The following is a 12,354-nucleotide window of genomic DNA, read 5'->3' as shown; positions in this document are numbered from 1 at the left end:
CACCAGCTTGGTTATGTCAGTCGCTTTGATGTTTGGGTTCCACATAAGTTAAGCAAAAAAACCCTTTTTGACCATATTTCCACATGCAATTCTCTACTTAAACATAAGAAAAACATTCCGTTTTTAAAACCAATTGTGACGGGCGATGAAAAGCGGATAGTGTACAATAATGTGGAACAGAAGAGATTGTGGGGCAAGCGAAATGAACCACCACCAACCACACCAAAGGCTGGTCTTCATCCAAAGAAGGTGATGTTGTGTATATGGTGAGATTGGAAGGGAGTCCTCTATTATGAGCTCCTTCTGGAAAACCAAACGATGAATTCCAACAAGTACTGCTCCCAATGAGACCAGCTGAAAGCAGCACCCGACGAAGAGCATCTGGAATTAGTCAACAGAAAACACATAATCTTCCATCAGGATAACGCAAGACCGCATGTTTCTTTGATGACCAGGCAAAAACTGTTACAGCTGGCCGGGAAGTTCTGATTCATCCGCCATATTCACCAGACGTTGCACCTTCGGATTTCCATTTATTTTGGTCTTTACAAAATTCTCTCTCTCTCTTTTTTAAATTTTTAAATCTGTTGTTTTTAAAAATATTTATTTGGTTGCGCCGGGTCTTAGTTGCGGCAGGCGGGCTCATTAGTTGTGGCTTGCCAGCTCCTTAGTTGAGGCGTGTGAGCTCTTCGTTGTGGCATGCATGTGGGATCTAGTTCCCCGACCAGGGATTGAACTCGGGCCCCTGCATTGGGAGTGCGGAGACTTAACCACTGCACCACCAGGGAAATACCACAAAATTCTCTTAATGGAAAAAATTTCAATTCCGTGGAAGACTGTAAAAGGCACCTGGAACAGTTCTTTGCTCAAAAAGATTAAAAAGTTTTGGGAAGATGGAATTACAAAGTTGCCTGAAAAATGGCAGAAGGTAGTGGAACAAAACGGTGAATACGTTGTTCAATAAAGTTCTTGGTGAAAATGAAAAATGTGTCTTTTATTTTTATTTAAAAACCGAAGGAACTTTTTGGCCAACCCAGTATTTTGTTTCCATAATGGCTTGAAATCCATTAAGGTCTTGTAGTTTACCATCTCTCTTTGCTTGAATCAAACGGAGCTGAGGGTGTACCTTCTTTCATATTCTTATGAACTATGTTAGTTCAGCTTCGAAGGATGGCATGGCAGTTTCTCCAAATCATTGGGTCCATTCTCAAAGTTTCTGAACTCAGATCCCTACCATTTTTTAAATGAGATGGTCTCTAGCCATGGTTATCTCAGTTAATAGCTTATCAGCTCCAAGAGGGCAGCTTCTGTATCTATTTTGTTCATCATTCAACCGGGGTCTAGCACTGGGCTTGATAGATATTTGAATACCCTCTTGCAAATCGAAATTGCTGTCTGTTATTTAGCCTCCAGTATAGATATGTTTTTTGGATCACTACTGGTAACAAAGACTTGGAAGTGACTTTGTTAAAAATCGCCTAGCTAGATAGTGGCAGAGCTAAAATTTCATGTCATATCTAATCCAGCCAGTTTCTGGGATTATGAACCTACCTTTTCAGATTTTACACTGTACCACATTATCTCCCCTATAATGTTGTTCTGCTGTTTGCTTTGGAAAATCTCTTGCCTTTCGTACTCTGAAAAGATTTTGTGGCACGTTCAACATTTTTCAGTTATTTGGCATCATCATTAAGAAACACCTACTTTTTCTAGTTTCTGCTAGATTACTTTCAACTTTAAAATGAGTCTACAGATGTAGTATAGATCTTGCCTAGGAATTCCTTCTATGGCTTTGGTTTTATTTTATTTAAAAATTTTTTTATTGGAGTATAGTTGATTTACAATGTTGTGTTAGTTTCAAGTGTATGGCTTTGATTTTAAAAGACATGAATTTTCTTTCCCATACCTGCAGGAGGCTATTTTAATTTCTTAGTCATAGGCAATATTAGAATTTTCATGTTTCTGTTTTAATCACCAAGAAGAATTAGTAGAAAGCTTATTCCAAAAAAGTCTCCAGGAAATATTATTTCTTAATTTAAGAAAAGGATTCTTATATATGTAATAGCATTAAATTAGTATCAGTATTAAATACACCTCATGATATTAAAATCTGATGTTCCACGTCACTTTTCAAATGATAATTTTCCTATAATCATTCAGTCAGTTCATCTAATATTTCTAAGACTTTGTGAGATTCTTTGTGCAGTGTTGACAGCTTTCATCTTCATGTTTGTTTTAATTAAAATTTAAACAGAGAATGGCCTGTACTATAAAGCAGCCTGCAACCCTTCTATTTCCATTCTCTGTGTTTGGGAAGAGTCTCAGACAATGAATTGAACCTCAAGCCCTTACTGTGTTTTTACAGAATCGACATTTCCAGGGTGTTTTCCAATGTGCCAGGAGCAGTTCAAGATCTTTTATATATATGATCCTTGAACCTTAAAACGACTGTCAGGAAGGCATTAATATTCGTGGTTTATACATGAGAAGTCTGAGACAAAGAGAGGAAGTGACTTATTCAGGATCACATAGTAAATAAGTGGCAGAGCCAGGATTCCAACCCATGTGCACTTGACCCTAAGACCCAGTTTCTTCCATCTAGCAGGCATAGGATGGGTTGAGAATGCATCCAAATTGAAGGACCTCATATTCATGTTTATCATGTCTGATTATTTGATGGTAGATTTGGAGGTTAAGACATGTAGTCATAACACTAAATGCCATTCTGGAACATTTTAATTACTCTGGCCACTGCTACCTGTCTGCTGCTACCGTCTTAATATTCTTCATAACCTTTATTACAGACCAAGGAAAAAAATGAAACCTTTGTTTTCAAAATGCTCTTTTAGACATCTCTCAAGTATCATAGTGCTAGGTACCTTGTCTTGTCATTGTATTTTTTGCTTAGAGATCACTTTCTTTCATGTCTAGCTGGATGTGCAGTTGAAAACAGGTGTTCTGGATATAAATATGCTCTAGATCAATACTGTCCAATAGAACTTCCTGCAGTTGGAAATGTCCAGTTTCTGCATTGTCCAGTATAATAGCCACTAGTTACGTGGGACTGTTTAGTGCTTGAAATGTAGCTAGTGCAACTGTGGAACCGAATTTTAAATTTTATTTAATTTTGACTAAATTCAAATAAAAATAGCCACATGTGATTATAGCACAGTTTGAGGTAGTAATTGATTCTTGTGTTTGATGAGTAATTATAGAATTTGAGGAAATCCAATAATTAGTAGTTTAAAAGTTGCTGATTGGTTTTCCAGCAACATAAACTTTGGCATGTGTTTATCCTAAAGCCATAGGACCAAGTAGAATACAACAGTTCATATTTCTAAAGCACTTTTTGATTATTCATGATCTCATTTGATGAGTATTTCAGGTATGATATCATTTGGGACTTGTGTTTGCTAATGGATCACAGAAGAACAAAACCATTTACAACTTTCTTGTGCAGGGGCTCCTCCTGTTGAAATGGACACCATTCTGGCCCCTTGATGCTCAGGTTGAGGATTGAGGGCCTGGACAGGAACCCATGAACTGTTTTCCACTGCTCATTGAGATTGGAGAATTATCCCTCTCCCCTCACCTAGAATGTCCATTAATTTCATTTTTTATATCTAAAGAGAGGGAAGTAGAGACAGTTTCTAAATTTAGCCAGGGAGCTATAATAATTTGATAACCAACAAAAGAAAATATAGTTTTCCTTTCTAATATTTCAAAATAAATCCTCAGGGCTTTGATTTTAGTTCTTTGTTTTGGAAAATACAACCCAGGACTCAGAAATGTTCTGTGTAAGATGAGTTTTTAAATTGATATATGTCTTCTGAAGAAACTTTTGATGGAATTAAATAGTAGATTTCATATGATATTTTGAAGAAAAATTCATTTCCCTGGAGTCTTGATAGATTTGGTTTCATTTTGATTGTCTGGCCTTATGAAATAATTTGTAAAATATATTAATTTTATTATGTGTTACTAAGTAGCATATTTTTCTCTGTCATTTTAGTTGTAAAATGCTCCTCTCCTTTCTATCAGAGCTCACAACTAATCGACTCTGGGTGCTTTTGATTTTTCTGACTATGCCAAGGCATTGAATGAAGTTCGCTGTAGTGAGAAAAGAGAGCACATGGAACTCGTGACTTTATGTACTCCAACAATAGAGCTTTTATGACATTGGAGGTGGTTAAAAACGCTAGAAGTAGCTCTTAAACATGGCATCGCTGTGTTGCCTTTTTTTTTTTTTTTTTTGTATTCTTAAAGCTGCCAGGAGTGAGTGCATCGGGCCTGTAATTTCCTGTTCTCTGAATCCCCCATCTTTTTGCAGCTCCAAGCTTTGTGTCCCACAGCCTGTGACTCTGTGCTAACAAATCGCTATTGTCCAGTGGGGCGAATGGTGGCTGGAACTAAAGAATTGCTGTCTGGTTTCTATTCAAATCCAGGTAGTGAGATATATGAATGGACTTTTCGAATCGTCATGTGAATAACGTCTGCTCGGCATGAAGGCTCAGAGCCACACTAGGAAAGATTAACTCCTGGGCTGACCACTAACATCTTTTGTAGTAGGAGGTAGAAACATTCCCAAGTATCATTTTATTCACACTTAATTTTCCATTTCATCTTCCAAAAGTAGAGTTAGTTGTTGAACTATTTGGCTACTTTTCTCTTAAGTTTAGTGTTTCTGTTGATAATATGGAAGTCTGGGAAAATGCTAAGTTGTTTTTCTCTTAGAACACTATTTTTTTCTGTCAAAAGTTTTCTACCTTACATTTATAATGGCATAAAGTTATCTTTATAGCATACCTGCAAAAATGAGAGAGAGGGAGCTGCTTTTTCCAAGAAACCAACCCTTTAAAATACTTTCCAACCATTGAAGGGAAAAATCTCCTTTTTTTCAGAGCATTCTACTTATTTGCATTTTTTCCTCCCAAAGCACAAATTTATAAAGAGAAAATAGAAACAACTTCAAATGCGATGTATTAACCAAACAAACAAGCCTCCTTCAAATTAGGAACCAACTTAAGCATTTGTAAGTAGAGCAGAATCAGGATTTTAAAAATTAGATTTGGAAGCTTGACTATAATTCATAATTTCATTATCCTTGGGAAATTGTTATATTATCTTTCTCCTGTACGCCTGAAAAAATGTCCACAGGCTTAAAAAGGGCCATGCTTTTTACATTCCTTCCATATTGCAGGTACTGTGCGACGGGAGAGCCTTTTATGTTTCTTTTTGTCTTAAACTCAGACAGCTTTGTAAGCAGTAGTGTGTAGATTACAAGAGTTAGACAAAAGCAGGCGCGACTGAGAAGAGCTGAGGGGGGGGAGAGCTTGGGGCACTTCCTGTCACTCAACACATTCCAGATCACTAAAAAATTTCCACACCCTCTGCATTCCCTCTTGCCCACCCCAGATCCCAGTATTTTCTGATTACATATGTTGTGGTATTTATCACACTCCTCGCTATCACTGGGCTCTGGCAAGACTGCTTCAGAGGAGATGCATTCCTTTAGATTGCACAAAGCATAGCTGGGAAAATGGCTGGCAGTTTCAGAATCTAGTCACGATCGCACGCATGAGCACCTCACACATCCATGCCCCTTTCCCCCCTCTCCCGCCCCTGCAGCTGGCTGACCTGTCTCACCCACTGCTGGCCTATCGAACGGCCAGGACTGTCTGGCTTTGGCTCATGCCTTTGTCCATGTCTGGCTTAGTTCCTCTCTGTCTATGCTTGCCTCTACCCCCACCGCCCCAGGCAGCACAAGTGTTTGGCTACACAAAACTACAGATAGAAAAAAGGTGGTAAAAACTTCAAACTTTGCTAGATTCTCCAACAGTTTATTCTTTTGTTTATTCACTTTCTCTCTTCTTTAATACTTCGTTTTAAGGAAACAAATACAAAATTAATTATCTAAAGGCAAAGAATGCAAAGCAACCTTTGTGTTCCTTATAATAACTGACTTCATAACTCTCTCCAGCTGCGTTATGGGGTGTGTATAAAAAGCTTCTGTTCTGAGAACAAAGGAGCACGTGCAGAAATGAGACTAAAAAATCCACTGACAGTATTTCACCACACAAATTACTTAAAAGATTTTAGTCAAGCCTCTCAACAGATTCAATGTTAAAATGGTTTTTAGTTAAAAAAAAAAAAAAAAATTGAAAGTGCTTACCCAGTAAAAGAACCGAAGTAGTCCTGAACTGTTACGTAAGACTTTTTACAGTTGGATCTTTGTCAAAAGGGGGTGGGGGTGATGGGAGAAAGCAGCAACAACAATCAAAAAAGTTCGAGCTGCTGTGGCTTAGAGGACAACTTCTCTGTTTCCAGATAGGATTCTTGCTGTAGAAATGGAACTCCCAGCCAGCACAGCATCCTGTCCCGGTAGAGAAATGAGTTTGTCAGTAAAAAAAAAATTATATACTGGAACCCAGACTAGATGAGGTATTGAACCGCGCCAGATTTCCTTGCAGCCCTGTCTGCTCAGCTCGCATTGAACTATATATGACCCAGATGATGGACAGAAGCACATTCAGTCATGTGCACACTGGAAGAAAGCGGATTTGCTGGTCCCTGGCAGTGCAGGGGTTTGTCTTCTGATTGGGCTGTGCCCTGATCAGTGAAATGTGAAGCCCTCACCATTCAGAGGCCGTAATTCAGGACTGGCAGTTTAAGTGTCTGGCTGCCTCTAGTCACTGGGAGAGACTTTGAAGGTGTTGCTTTTGTTTGGTGGCATTACCCACTCAGAGGTTACTTACACCTATGTACTAGTATTAGGAACAATGCTAGCCTTCCTGAAATGCAAGAAGGAAGCCGACTTTTCCTGAATTCTGTCATCTTATTGTTGATGAACTTTGCTCTAACTTAACCCAATTATTTGATTTGAGAATTTTTGTGACCTTAACCAAGGCCCATGTCCAGAGCACACCCTGGCCGTGATTTTATGGGTTTGATAAGGTAAAAATAAAGGTAACATTTGACTTTGAAGCTTCCTAGATGATACAGATTGCTCTTAATGAAAATTGGATGGATGGACAGCAGAGAAGTTAAGTTTTGGATTTTGGAGTCTTTGAATGTGCTAGGAAGAAACTTTATCTCTTATCGCCTTTGTGAAGCCGTCACTCTTATCCTAGCCCTTAGTCACAAAGGGGACTGCTAGGGGGAAGCTACCAAAGTATAGGATCGCACTGAACTGTGACATAGCCTTTATGCAAGATAGGCACAGTCTACTCTCTCTAGTCTGTCTGAACTAGGGTCCTTGGGATTATTTCCTGTCTTTCTGGGCCACTAGGAAATGAGGCCATTATTTGGACTGTCGGTTGTGACATTTTTGTTTAGTATATGAAAGTTGCTTTGTTTAATGCAAATTAACACTATTTTTTAAAAATTTGAAGCAATAAAGGAATTAGCTTATATAATCCTAAACTGGTGTTTAGACATATAAATACTGTTTTATTTTCTGCCTCTCTTACACTTGTGGAAATAAATCCATGGTCAGTGTATAGCGTCTGTCTGTTTTGCTGTAAATTCTGGGTTTGGATGTTTAAGTATTTGTAATTTCTTAGATGTTACACAGCATCCTATATATGGGGACTGCCCAGGAATTTTTCTCTTGTCTTAACCTGGAGAAGCTGGGTTGATATGCTATGGGATATAACAATGATCAAAGTCAGAAAAGAAGGGATGCACACCCTCTCTTTCTGTAAACTACAGAACAATCATTCCTTTTTTTCTTTAAGTTGTGGTAAAATATACGTAAAGTAAAATTTACCATTTTAACGTCTGTAGTCTGTAGCGTTAGGTACATTCACATTGTTGTATAATCATCCCCACCACCTATCTCCAGAATATTTTTATTTCCCCAAACTGAAACTCTGTACCTAACATTAACTTCTTATTCCTTCCTCTCCCAGCCCCTGGCAACCACCATTTTTTCTGTCTCTATGAATTTGACTATTCAAGATACCTCATAAAAGTAGAATCATACAGTACTTGTCTTTTTGTGACTGGGTTACTTCACTTAGCTTAATGTCCTCTAGGGTCATTCATGTTGTAGCATGTGTCAAAATTTCCTTCCTTTTTAGGTTGAATAATATTCCGTTCCGTTGTACGTATAGACTGCATTTTGTTTATCCTTTCATCTGTCGATAGACACTTAGTTGCTCCCACCTTTTGGCTATTAAGACAATTATTCTTGACCATTCTTCTTGTAATCTTGTGAGGGCTTCTTTACAGAGCTGTCTGACCCATCTTAAAAGCTATTCCATTTTATCAGTTGGAAGGGTTTTGGTATGCCTTTTTACTTTAGAGATTAACTAGGCCCTAATACCAGATTTGCTAGAGAAGGGCAGATTCTTTTCAGCCTTCTTGGATGAGACTTAAAACATAATTCTCTCTATCTATTTTTTATGGCTTTATCTTTTCCTATTACACTGTGAGCTCTTCCTGGGCAGGGACTGTAGTAAATTCCTTTTGAATTGTGCCTGTGCCTCTTGTTTAGGAAGTAGACATCAATAAAAATTAGTTGGAAAAAAATGTGAATTAATGAATAATAATAGAATAATAGCTAATTTTATTGGATTTTTATTATAGGCAAGACACTGTGACAGATGTTTTATTTACATTATTTAACTTTCAAAACAGCTCTGAGATAAGTATTGTTATCTTCATTTAATAGATAACTTGTTCAGGACCTCATAGCATGTAAAAGATAAAACTGAGATTTGAACCCTTGTCTCTTTTGGCTCCAGAGCCATTATGCAAACTCCATAGTGAGGTGATGATCAGTGGGTTTGGAAGCAGGAGATTAAGGCTAAGCGTTGATTCCAAATCAGATATTCTTTCATTAGGCATCAGGAGCTAGAGCCCTGTGATAGAGATGGTTCATGAGTGGATACTCAGAGGAAAGCTTTGCACATTATAGATCTTTAGCTGAACAACCCCTTGTTGAACTCAGTTCACAGATATTCCTGTGTATGTAAATTCTCTTTCTTAGGTTATTTTGAAAGTGCAGTTAAGTGAATGCACTAGAACAAATGAATCGATGTTCCTCATACATATATGAATGATACTGTTCTAGGTGCTAGGGTGAGTCAAGAATAAACCAGAACAGATTCTTATGGATCTTGCATGCTAGTGAGGAGACAGAAAAATAAGTTTACAAAGTAATATAAAGTAAAACAGGAAACCATGCTGTGAGGAAAATAAAATAGGGTAATGTGATGACGGACAATGCCTTGGGGGTAGATTTGGATGAGGGACTCCTTAAATGAGGAAATACTCAGGAAGGCTTCTCTGAGGAAGTAAAATATACAAGCTGAGAGCCAAACGATGACAAGAAGAATCCTAGAGGATAAAGAGCTAAAAGAAGTGTGATCTGAGCGATGAGAACGAGATATAAGAGCTCTAAGATAGGATTGAGTTTGGTGTGTTTGAGGAGCAGAAAGAGTAGCATGGCTAAAGTGGAGTGAATGCAGGTAGGAGATAATGTTGGAGAGGTAGGAGGGGATCCTATCATGTAGGGCCTTGTGAGCTGTGATAAGAAATTTAGATTTTTCCCCAAAGGTAGGAGATTGGAAGGTTTTAAGCATAAGAGTCCTCCTGACACTACCTTTTTTTTTTTTTAAAATTAAATTAAATTAATTTATTTTGGGCTGCTCTGGGAGGCATGCGGGATCTTAGTTCCCGTGCCCCCTGCAGTGGAAGCACAGAGTCCTAACCACTGGACTGCTAGTGAATTCCCCTGACACTACCTTTAACTGGAGTCCTTCCCAAGCTGGAGACTTTGCCAAGGCTTTCGCATGTTAGTGGCCAGCTCTAGGTGTCCTAGCAGAATGATACTTCTTTTACAAGAATGCTGGGGCAACCATTGGTTTCATTGCTCTTTCCACATCAAAGAGGGCTCGTTCAACAGGAGTCTTGTTGTTTTCACAACATCACTGTTGTGTGGATAAGGTTTTGTATGCTGGTTTTCTGTATTAATTTAGGCTAAAATTCAGTTCTTAATTAGACCTGATCTTTCTGTGTCAGTAACTTTGAAGGACGTGTTCTTGGCAGTTGATGATGGCTGTTTCATTTATATGATATACTTAAGGGCATACTGATGGGAATCTGAAATTGACAAGTAAAGAGGAACTTTCCCAGTATTCTTTTTATTTTTTGGCCGTGTCGGGTCTTAGTTGCGGCATGCACGATATTTGTTGAGGTGCGTGGGCTCTTCACTGTGGCATGCAGGCTTCCTTCTATTTTCTCTCTCTAGTTGAGGCCTGCCGGCTCAGTAGATGTGGCACACGGGCTTAGCTACCCTGTGGCATGTGGGATCTTAGTTCCCCAACCAGGGATTGAACCCGCCTCCCCTGCGTTGGAAGGCGTATTCTTTACCACTGGACCACCAGGGAAGTCCGTTTGCCAGTATTCTTTTTTTTTTTTTTTTTTTAAAGATTATGTATGTATGTATGTCTGTATGGCTGCGTCAGGTCTTAGTTGTGGCATGCGGGATCTTCGTTGAGGCATGCGAGATCTTCTGTTGGCAGTGTGCAGGCTCTTCTTTGTGGTGCACGGGCTTCTCTCTAGTTGTGGTATGCAGGTTTTCTCTTCTCTAGTTGTGGTGCGCAGGCTCCAGGGTGCGTGGACTCTGTAGTTTGCGGCATTCAGGCTCTCTAGTTGAGGCGCACGAGCTCAGTAGTTGTGGCCTGCAGGCTTAGTTGCCCTGCGGCATGTGGGATCTTAGTTCCCTGACCAGGGATCGAACCCACGCCCCCTGCATTGTAAGGTGGATTCTTTACCACTGGACCACCAGGAAAGTCCCCCCTTCCCAGTATTCTTAAGTAAGGTTGTATTCAGGTATTCTGACTCTAGTAGGGTTAATTGCTAACATTTATCCCATATTATTTGATTTTTTCAAATACTGTGAAAAATACCGAACATAACATTACACACCTGATAGTTTCATTTTATAGGTCAGTTGTGTTCAAATGGTTTTGACCATTATCCTCTGTAAGAAAGATATTTTATATTGTAATCCATTATACACGTACTTGTATATATATCTATGTATCAATATCTATATCTGAAACCATACTTTGATGGTATAGTACTTGTCCTTATTACATGTAGTCATCTACTTTTTTTTTTTTTTTTTTTTTTACTTAAAAAATATTATTTACAAGCCACTAAATTGATTTTAAAACCCACTGAAGGGACAATCTGAACTTTGAAAAAACATTATAGGGAAGAAATCTGAGGCTCGGAGAGGTTATGACTTGTCATTTGTCACATAGCAAGGAAGTAGCAGAGCTGGGACTTAAACCATTGCTAATGATTCCAAAGCCCTTCCTTGTTACCACATTGTATAGCTTTTCTAGTGATTATAACCTTCAGTGAAACTGAACAAAAATGAAAACACCAAAACTGACCTTTAATAATGATTATATAAAATGTAAATTTTCAAAGCAGAGGCTGTAGGATGGGACAGAAATATTCTTCCCCTGATTATGTCCTCTGCCTTTTTCAAAGAGCTGTTGGCCACTTGGCATTGTCTTCCATATCTTGGACAGCATGCAGTTGATATTACTCATTAGTTGTACTGCGAACCAGCAGTTTCCCAAAGCACTTGTATCTCGTTACTCAGCCTACCCCTGAGCTAATCTTGGCTTCTTAAAATAATAGCTGTGTGATACCTAGCTTATGAGAGTGAGAATGTGGCCTCTCAAAAGCGAGCTGTTGCAGTGTAACTTGGAGTCAGTGCTCAGATACAAGACAGGAAATATATCTAGCATCTGAGTCCAGCCCTGCCGTTTTCTGACCTGGTTACGGTACTGGTTGAGTTAATTTTGCTGAAAGGAGAAATCATGTCCTCTCCTGCTGGAGGATAAGGCTGTATCAAAGGGAAAGGGTAGGGAATTAATGCCTGTTGTTTACTATGAGCTAGCCATGCACTGTACTCTAGGCCAGGGGTCCCTAAGCCTCGGTCCACGGCCTGTTAGGAACCAGGCCGCACAGCAGGAGGTGAGTGGCGGGCAAGCAAGCAAAGCTTCATCTGCCGCTGCCCATCACTCCCCATTGGTCGCATTACTGCCTGAACCATTTCTGCACCCACACCCCCACCCCGGTCCGTGGAAAAATTGTCTTCCAGGAAACTGGTCCCTGGTGCCAAAAAGCTTGGGGACTGCTGCTCTACCCCCCCCCCCCACCTTGTAATCTAATTTAATTTAATTTATTTTTTGGCTGTGTTGAGTCTTCGTTGCTGCATGCAGGCTTTTCTTCAGTTACAGCAGCAGGGGCCACTGTTGTTGCAGTGCGCGGGCCTCTTATTGCGGTGGCTTCTCTTGTTGCGGAGCATGGGCTCTAGGCATGTGG

The 12,354-nt window shown here is 39.4% G+C and overlaps 1 protein-coding gene and 1 pseudogene across 3 annotated transcripts in view; both read left to right on the top strand.

The window, feature by feature from the left end:
- The window catches only part of NR6A1 (nuclear receptor subfamily 6 group A member 1), a 206,910-nt gene that overhangs the window by 80,168 nt on the left and 114,388 nt on the right, over positions 1-12,354 (top strand). The window lies entirely within an intron of this gene.
- Positions 1-12,354, top strand: part of LOC149749050 (large ribosomal subunit protein eL6 pseudogene) — a 105,376-nt pseudogene that overhangs the window by 78,943 nt on the left and 14,079 nt on the right.

Source organism: Delphinapterus leucas, chromosome 6 (genome assembly GCF_059928025.1).
Source record: "Delphinapterus leucas isolate spDelLeu-1000000601 "Yukka" chromosome 6, BTC_Dleu_Yukka2, whole genome shotgun sequence".
NCBI lineage: Eukaryota > Metazoa > Chordata > Mammalia > Artiodactyla > Monodontidae > Delphinapterus > Delphinapterus leucas.
This window is presented reverse-complemented; position numbering and strand designations above follow the sequence as displayed.